Source organism: Rattus norvegicus, chromosome 6, assembly GCF_021556685.1.
Source record: "Rattus norvegicus strain SHRSP/BbbUtx chromosome 6, alternate assembly SHRSP_T2T, whole genome shotgun sequence".
Taxonomy (NCBI): domain Eukaryota; kingdom Metazoa; phylum Chordata; class Mammalia; order Rodentia; family Muridae; genus Rattus; species Rattus norvegicus.
In genome coordinates, this window is record NC_141539.1 from 41,636,120 (window position 1) to 41,646,263 (window position 10,144).

Sequence of the window (10,144 nt, forward strand, 5' to 3'; positions counted from 1 at the left end):
ACCAGTTTTAAAGCTCTTGGTAAACATTCCAGTCATTCGGTCATCTGGATGTATGTTGATCACTTTGAGCAGTATGGAAGGAGATTACTAGTTATCGTCAGTGGAAGCTGATGAAACCAGATCAAAGAAATAAAGATTTATTTTGTGTCATGGTTTCAGAGGTCTCAGCCCATGGCCCCTTGGCTCCATTGCTTTTAGGTCCCTGAACAGTGAGGCAAGACATTATGATGAGAGCAGATGATGACGCTAATTGGTTTTGTTAGACAGGACAGGAGGTTTAAACAAACAAGCAAACAGGTCCCAGGGACATGATATACCCTTAAAAGCACAGCCTCAATGGCCTGCTTCCTTCCTCCAAGGCCCTACCTTCTAATGGCCCATTCAACTATAGACTTACCAACAAACCAACTGACAAAGAAATGCCATTATCTCCCATTCGCCCCCTAGTAGTGCCACCACTGAGGGCCAAGTGGAGCACACATGATCATTTTGGGGAACACTTTATATCCAAATCACAAGTATGTATCATTATCTTGAAGGTATTCTTGTCAAAAACAAAAAGACGAAAACAAGCCTAGGTAAAAGTTTTCAAGAGAAATTTTCCAGTGTGTGTGATGGATAAGGGAACAGAGAGGAGGTGGCACAGAGACAGGACAAACAATAACGTTCTCTCTCTCTCTCTCTCTCTCTCTCTCTCTCTCTCCATCATCTGTCTATCTGTCTGTCTATCTATCTATCTATCTATCTATCTATCTATCTATCTATCTCTCCCCTCTCCTTTCTCCCCTCTCTCACTCTCTCCTTTTCCCTTTCTCTTCTCTCTCTGTCTCTCTCTCCTCTCTCCCCTTTTTCTCTCTCTCTCTCTCCCACTCCACCTCTTACTGATTTGATTCTGTTGCTGTAGTAAAACACTGACCAAAATCTTAGAAAAGAAAGGGTTTACTTGATTTACTCTTCCCAGGTCTCAGTTCCTTATGAGGAAACTTGGGCAGGAGCTCAAAGCAGGAACCTGGAGGGAAGAGGAATGGAGGAGCATGGCTTGCTGGCTAACTCACTAGCTTACTCACAGGCTCATCTTCATTCATTTTTATTATATGTTCAGAACCACTCGTGAAGGAATGGTACCCAGCCATAGTAGGCTAAGCCTCCTACATCAATTAATAATAAAGACAACACCCCACAGACATGTTCACAGACTAATCTGATCCAGGCCATTCCTTGGTGGAGATTCTCTTCTCAGATGACTCTAGGCCGAGTCAAGTTGAGAATGAAAGCTAACTAGAACAAGCAGCAAAATGGGATGGGGAGTTATAGAGCACTCTAAATTCTCCAACGAATAAGTTGCAGTGCAAGCAAAACAAAACCGCAAAACCTTAAGAGGCATAAGAAGCTGGGGCTGGAGAGATGAGTGGCTAAGGAACAAAGAACATGGAGACCCAAATTTGGTACCTAGCACATCACTCAGTTTACAACCACCTGTCATGCCATCTCTGGGAAATCTGATACTTTCTACTTATGTGTTTGCATATTTCCTTACATACTTGGCTTTTTAAGGCAGGATTTCTCTGTGTACCCCTGGTTGTACCAGAACTTGCTCTGTAGACCAGGCTGGCCTTGAACTCAAAGGTCTGCCTGCTTCTGCCTCCCAAGCACTGGCGTTAAAGGCAGGCATGAACCACCATGCCATACTAACTTTGCATCAATCCTAAACTCACTTCAATCAGCCACTCCCCGCTTGATACCCTCTTTTAACCTCCATGGGCACACTAAATCGACATATACAACTCCCTTGCATTCATATACACAGAATTAAAATTTAAAATAAAATCATTTTGAAAAAACAAGCATATTTAGCCTAATGCACTGTGAACAAATTCATGTTGAACAAATCTACCATAAAATATTTATTAAATAATCAGGTAATTTTGAAGACTGACGATGCCCAATGATGTTGAGAAAAGTGTGACTATTTTTAAGGTGTGATGACAGCATCACGTTCACTTTCTTAGAGCGTATATCTTTTTAAAAGTGTGTACTGAAGTATTTCCAGAATAAATTATATAAATGGTATGATGTCTTACACGGGCTTCTGAATAACACCCCTGAGGAGGGGTGGTAGGTGCAGAAAACAAGGTTAGCCACAAATCGAGAGTGATTGAAGCCAGAGACTGACTGTATTGGAGTTCATTATTCTCTTCTATTCTTGTATTAGCTTGAAATTTCTCATTATGGTAAGTTTTTCGGAGGAAAAAATTGAACATATGCACCCAGAAATAAAATGATTGGCTACGAACGCTTGCAGGGTATTTAAAATGCATTGTCAAGTTGCTTTCTACAAAGCTCGCAGCAATTTATAGCCCTGCTAGTGGCATGAAAAAATGCTGAGGATATAATGTTTTAAGAGAATATATAGTCACTAGCATGTACGTAAAAATGTGTATATCTCGGTGGCCTATACCTTTAGGAAGACTAATGGCTTGTTACAGAATATTATAGCCCGGTTGTGACAACACACCTGGGGTTTAATACCTGAAGAACAAGAAAAGCAACCCAAGAATGAGCAAGTTCCACACGACAGCATCGCCAAGTCCGATTTACATAAATCTGAATTTCCCTCATGATGTGTTCCCTCGCTGCTTCTGAATGTCCATCCACTGAAGTACTATTGTAATGGAGAAATACACAAATTGTATCATCTCAATAAAATCTGATTATCTTCAAGAGGCTTCCTCACATGAAGTTAAGAGGGAAGCAAAGAAAAAAAAAATCAATGCCTGGGATTCTCCGCCTAGCATGAAAGAGAGTTTTTTTGCAATAGGGTAATTCTGAGATCCTGTAATTTTCCAATTATGTTTGATTGCAGTGCCGCTTTCCTGTCTTGGTATTAAGGGATGGTCAGCATTTTTTTTTCAGCAACCAAGACTGACTTTCAGATGAAGCAGCCACTTCGTTCAATGGCTCGTTTATACTCCTCTGCTCTCTGTGCATAGGGCACATCCAACCTTAAGGGAGGCAGCACACTAGCTCAGCTCGTCACTACTGGCTACCAGAGAGCAGGTGCTAGTGGCCGGCTATGTGTAGGTAGGCCATTGGGCAGAGAGTGAGGATGCTAAGAACAGTAAGCCAGAGACACTGCACTTTACAATGCAGTAAGACAATCATAGGTGTGTCTGTGTTAGCCAACACTGTCAACTGAGGACCAATTATTCAAAGATATGAACGTATGGACATTTCTTTGTTTGCTTGCTTGGTTTTGTTTTGTTTGCCTGCTTGTTTGTTTGTTTGTTTGTTTGTTTGTTTGTTTTTGAGACATGATTCCCCTATGTAGCCCTGGCTGTCCTGGAATTCACTCTATAGATCATTGTGTCCTCAAATTCACAGAGATCCACCTGCCTCTGCCTCCAGTATGCTGAGATTAAAGATGTGCATCACCACTGCCCAGCATGGACATTTTGTACTTAAACCATAATATCCTACCTCTGGCCCCCATAGACACAAAGCCATTGCATAATGACTCAGCCAGTTGTTCTCTGGAGATGTGAAATATCAGCTACCACACCTAGTAACAGAGAAACGAGAAATCAATGCAAAACCTTTGCACTTAAGAGTGTTCTTTCTATAGAGACAGGCATGTGAACAAGTCATGAAAATACCACTTGTGACATATAGGGGAGCACGCCAAGAAAGTCTCTGGTGCTATGCTGGTTGCTCTTCTCGTTGTTAGTGACCAGTTATCTGAAAGAGCAACTTAAAGGAGGCAGATTTCATTTTGCCTCACAGTTCAGAGAGATCACTAGATTCACCCTGGTCCATGGCTGTCTGAGCAGAAGCCAGTTTCTCACATTGCAGCAGAGGGCAGACTGCTCAGACCAGAACGGAAACCGACGTAGCTTCAAGGCTCATCTCTTCTAACAACCCACTCCAGCTAGCGAGGCCACTGTTTCCAGAGGTCCCATAACCTTCCACCTCCACCACCACATCCTATACCATGACATAAAACACATTGGTACAATTTCAAGAATGTCTCTGCCATCTGAGTCCTAACACTGTTTAAAAGTCTAGCCTCTTCCAGCAAACTCATAGCTGTGAATGAGGGGCGTGGGGAGGGGGGAGTGGAGGGAACTGCATATTTGCAATATATAATGGCATAAAGTAAACTGTCCCATTCCAAAAAAAAAGAAGGAGAGAAGAATTAGGAAGGATGAGACAAACCAGAATAAAAGCCAGCAAGGTAAGGACGGAACCCTGTGGCTCCACATCCAGCATCTGACTCTGGGGCAATATCATGTGGGCTCCAACCAGCTTGCGTGTCCATTTATAATATTGTCCCATGTAGAACGCATGGGCTCTCTCTTGTGCTGGCTCTGTTTAGTGCTTATAGCTTTGATCGGCACAGCTCTCATGTTCCCATTATCTCTGTTATGCTTGAGGTCACTGCCACAACAAAGATTTCACCTTCATAACTTCCTGCATGGGCCTCCCACAACCCAACTTTGCTACACATTGCCTGGCCTCATCAGCTCTTGGATTCCATGTAACAGTAAATGGGACATCACACGAATGGTGCCAGGTTCTGCTATCGGTTTGAAACATACCCTTCCTCACTTAAGCTATGGCTATGCAAGGGCTGGAGCAGAAACTAGAGATGTCGGCTGTTGAAGCAAGACAGTCAGGGGGCTTCGTTTCCTTGGGCATTTGAATGAGTGGAAAGGGTTTGCAAGTGGCTCCATGGTTTTACATCTCGAGGTTCAGTGACTCGTCTCATCCTCAAAGCTTCAATTTCTGTTGTCTTGGTACAGAGCATGAAGTCCCTTTTTTTTATTCTGTTTATCTTTTTAACAACTCCTTTGTCCTCAGTTGCCTTGTCTGCAAACTTTAAATGTTCTCACAACCCTTTCCTTGACAAACTTCACATTTTTTTTTACAACTTTCTGTTCTACTTTTTGCTCACTGTAAATCTGGCTAAAAGCAGTGATAACTCTGCCACAGCCCAAATGCTATGCTGTCTTAAAATTTCTTCTGCCAAGTAAATTAGTCCATTACTTGGGGAAGCAGTCTCACTCGGAGTTTTAAGACATGGCTAGAAGGCAGCCAAATTCATTTTCAGAATACAACATGAAATGGCCTCTAGCCCAGTTCTTGGCACATTTCTTACCCAACACCTCAAGAACTAAGTCCATACTCCCAGCATTTCTATTAGCATCCTGATCATGCACATTCCCACCAGAAGAGCACATTAGCTTCTGCTGACAGCATTGTTGGGCTTCTATTGCCTATAGCTCTAAACTCTTCCACATTCCTCCCACAAAACAAGTCCCAAAGGCCCAGAAACCCCACTGGTTCATCACAGCAACTGTGTCAATTTTGATATCAACGATTATTATTTGGCTCATTGATGGTGGCCAAATCCCTGACAGAAATGAGATTAGGAATGTAGAGTTTAGCTTGGTTCATAACTCAGAGGGCACTTTATCACTATAGGTAAGGCACGGCAGTTGGGTAGGTTTGATCTAAGACAGCAAGAGTGTAAAACATCTAGTCCCATTTGGGCAAAAGATGGGAAACAGAGACGTCCGTATAACACCTTCAAAGCTTGCCCGGCTGCAGTCCACTGCTGTTATCTGGGCCTCGTGGGCAAAGGTTCCACAACCTCCCCAGTTACTGGAAACCAAGTGTTCACAAAGATAAAAATAGTATTTCACGTTCAAGTCAAAGAGAGGAAAAGTTTGTGAAGAGTGAGGAAACTGTGCTGTCTTGAAGGCTTTAATAGTGGTCCAAGGAAAGGAAGTATGAATGAAAAGTGAGAGAATTCCCTAATGGTGTGATCTTTGGGTGGAGTGATGATTCATTTGGCTTCAGAATTGTGAGGGGCCTGACTAGGGAAAGGAGGGAAAACTAGAATTGGATGCCAGATACTAGAGAGCTTGTTTGCATACAAAAGCTCTTAGCTCTGTATTGCAGGCTGTAGAAAGCTGTCCTGTGAGATGCTCCAGAGCTGTGTAACTTGGCGAATGGGCTGGATAGAAGATGCCCCCTACAGGGCTGGTTGCCCATATGAGACCCTAACATAGTGGTCCTCGAATCATACAGAAAGTGCTGAGAACGCTGACCCTGGAACATGCAAAGCCCATGTCAAAAGACTCAAAATTTCTGTGGAGAATTCACTGAGTCAAATTTCTGTTGTATGAGTTAGCCCTTCAGGGTTAGTGTGTAGCTCTCTTCATGCCTTTGGTCAGTGGATCTCAACCTGTGGGTTGTGGTCCCTTTTGCAGTCCAACTAACCCTTTCCTAGGGGTCATCTAAGATATCAGAAAACACAAATATTTACATTACAAATCAAAACAGTAGCAAAATTGCAGGCATGAAGTAGAAATGAAATAATTTTATGGTCGGGGGAGGAGGGTCACCATAACATGAGGAATTTTACTACCATAAAGGGTCCCAGCATTAAGAAGGTTGAGAACCAGTGCTTTAGGTAGGGGCTACATAGAGTGACTTCATCACAAAGAACACAATATCAAGTGTGAGGAGGGGTAATTTTAAAATAGGCAAACCTGAAAAATATTACTTCAACCATGTGAGCTAGGGCAGTGTCAACAGTCATAAATCATGTGGTCGATACACTACCACAAAATAGTTATTTTGCCTCTGTAGTCTTCCTCTCAGCTTAATTGTGAAAAGGAACATTAGACAAATCCCAGGGGAAAGTTCCCTACGAAATACTAGATTTCTATTCCCCAAACTGACAAAGTGAGCAACAACAAGGACCTCGGAGGCAGGATGACAAAATTCGATGTGGTGTCCAGGAGGAGATCATCACCAATAAACAAAGGAAATCTGAATAAACACAAGATTGATAATTTGGTTAATAATGAACCAATGCTCATTTTTTAATAATAACATATATACTGTGATGTGAGAGGCCCTGTGTTATCAGATCAGCCTCTCTAAGAATTTAAAACTGTGCTTAAATTGTAAAGTATGCTGGGGGTTGGTAGGCTTGCCGTATATGCGGAAGGATGTGAATTAGGATCCCCAGCACCTGTGTGCAGGCCCTGTCCGAAACCAAGAGATGTGAAAGAGCAGATCCCTGGAACTCTGTGGCCAGTCATTCAGAGGAATGAATAAGCTCCCGTTCAGTAAGAGACTCTCGGAAATCCAAGTGTAGAAAAGCTGCGTGATGCAGTCAGAACAGCCCGGGGGGTGGGGGGACTACAAAAGCCCAGCATTGCCGCATCCTTCAATTCAGCACCTAGACTCCTTCTTCCTCCTCCTCCCCCGTGCCCCAAAGATGGGAGCTGCTGAAGGCGATAAAGCCAAGGTGAAGGAGGGGCCACGGAGAAGAACCACAAGGTTATCTGTTATACCTGTTCCCACATAGCGGAAGCCCTAGCCCGTAAAGGCCCCTGCCAAGAGGAGAGAGTGTATATCCAAAGGGCGAATGATGCGGGCAAGAGTGGGAACAACCCTGCAGAAAATGCAAATGCAGCCCGGCGAAGAAAGCTGACGAGGCAGAAGCTGCGTGTGAGGCATGCATTTTTGATAACTGTGTGCTTCTGGGGACTGCACAGTATGGAAGACTATTTATATCAAGCTTTACAAAAATGCAGGATTTTGTTTTCCTTTTATTTATTTATTTTTAAAAGGAGCTGCGTTGTTGGCACACAGAACATTCCATTGTTTCGGAGGAAGGAGCAGGCATAGCTCACAGAATGTGTCCCAAGCTGAGTAGATATGGGGGAGAAACTCCTTTTCCTGTTGGCTTTGAAAGACTCCTCAGCAGAGGAGATGGCTCAGCGGGCAAAGGGGCTTGTCCCTAAGCCAGGAAGCCGGAGTTCCATTCCCTGAATCCACGTAGTGGAAGTCGAGAACTAACTCCAGTAAGCTCTTCTCTGCTCTCCACGTGCGTATGTTGGTGCCTACCTGAATGCACACAACAATAGCGTTAAGGAGAAGGAGGAAGAGGATAAGAAGGAGAAAAATACCTTTTGGGGACAAAAAGATTCCTCTTGACCCAGGAAGGATTTCCCGATGTCACATGTTGGCCACCCTGGTACAGAATGCCTTGTCTTGTGAGAAAATTCTAAATTGATTTTATACACCCCACCCCCCTTCAGCATAGACTTAACTCCCTTAAAGACTAGGACTTACTGGATCTAACCCCTTTAAGCTGAGATTTTCCGGTCTGTGGGGTAATCTGGACTCTGCGGTGACATTACAGAACTGTAATCCTGCCGAGAACGGCGGTTCCTTTTCTAAAGGACAATGGATCTTCACAAATCCATAACTCCTCCATCTTCATTCCATTTCCTGAAAGTCAGGAACAGATGTGAGAAGTTGCTAATCAAGGTGCTAAATGCAAAATGTTAGCCCTCCCGCTCTTGAATGTGCCCTGTTCAAAGAATCCAGTGGAGACTTGGTTGGACTTCATAGTGTCCTTCTGATTTACATAGACCATATAAGAAAAGGATTTAAAGCTGGGAGGTGGTAGCACTTGGGGGAAAGAGGCATGTGGGTCTCTGAATTTGAGAGCAGCCTGTTCTACAAAGCGAATTCCAGGACAGCTAGGGCAACACAATGAGACCCTGTCTTGAAAAAAAAAAAAGTTTGAAGTTCTTGTGTTAGTTATTTCCTGTCCGTGTCCTGTCTGAATTAGCATGAGTGTTTATGAAAAAATATTCTGAATAAAGCTGGGTACAGTTTGGCTTGGGGAAAAAAAGGTGGGGAATGACTAAGATCCCCTCCTTCAATCTCTGCCTCCGTGTGTATGCAGGTAAATCCACATGAACATAGGCAACACATACAACATATGCGCAAAGAGAAAATTATAAAATATGTCAAATTTTAAAATTAAGCTGGAAGCCACAGCCACGTCGGTACATGGACTGGATCTTATATGAAGGCAACAGGAGACATAAGCAGACTTCATGAGAGAAAGGGTTCACAAGAAGAAGGAGGAGAAGGAGGAGGAAGGAGGTGGGGAGGAGAGGAAGAAGAAGGAGAGGAAGCACATGAGAAGAGAAGATGGAGAATGTGGTCCAGATGGAGAAAGTGACCCTGGAGCAGGTCTCAAAGCATGAGGTAAGGTACATACAGATGGGTTCAGACACTTAAGAATTTAGAAACTGGGATGTGTCCTGAGGAGACAGTTCAGCAATTAAGAGCAACGGCTGATTTTGCCGAGGACCTGAGCTTGGGTCTCAGCACCCACTTGGTGGCTCACAACCACCTGTAACTCTAGTTTCTATGAGACAGCTTGTCTGGCCATCATGGAGACTGGCATGAATGGGATACAAATACATGTGGGCACACAAATACTTGGCCACATAAAGTAAAAAATATAAATCTTTTTTAAAAAGAGTATAGGAAAGGATAGAAAGGTCTAGAAAGAAATTTGCCACATTGGACTAGAAAAATCCATAGCTGTGCATTTCCTCAAGTGGCTTTTTTCAGCATGAGGGGAGCCACTGTTGGCCGAGAAAAGATCCAGAATGGGAGGAGAAGGAATCGTCTACTAAGGTCCTTTACACATGTAGAACCTCAGTTCAAAATACACTGAAGGGGAGAAAATTGCTCCATACACCATGATGGATGGGAACGAGCTCTGTAAATTCATGGTGCCCTCTAAGCAGGAATTCCCCTTCTTCCTTTCCTGGTGAAGTTTGAGAAGCAGTCTATCTTCCCTGACAGAGGTAAAAAAAAAAAAAAAACCAACTCAGCATACAGAGGTTAACTGAAATTATTTATCTAACAAATTAATAGCAGCCCCCAAAAAGCCCTGAGTTCATCTATCTTCATAAGATGTTTTACAACAAAGAATTCAAGCAAAAATTAATATATTTGATCTTTTCATATAAATCTGGAAAGCGTTGCTGTGAATTTCACATAGAGTATCTTTTTAAGAGGAAATAGTTGGGTTAAACTGCCCTGTTGTATACATTCTTAGTAAAAGAAACAATGTTTGTTAAAATAATATTAACAATAATTACTGCAGAAATATATGTGTTTACAATGATAAAGTGATCGTGTACACCTTAACGTGTCCAGCCAGTAACGGATCTCTCCTTCCACCCCAGCAGTCAGAGAATCAAACGCAGCCCAGATTCAGCAGGTAAGATCCACAGACATAACCCTACCATTCAAC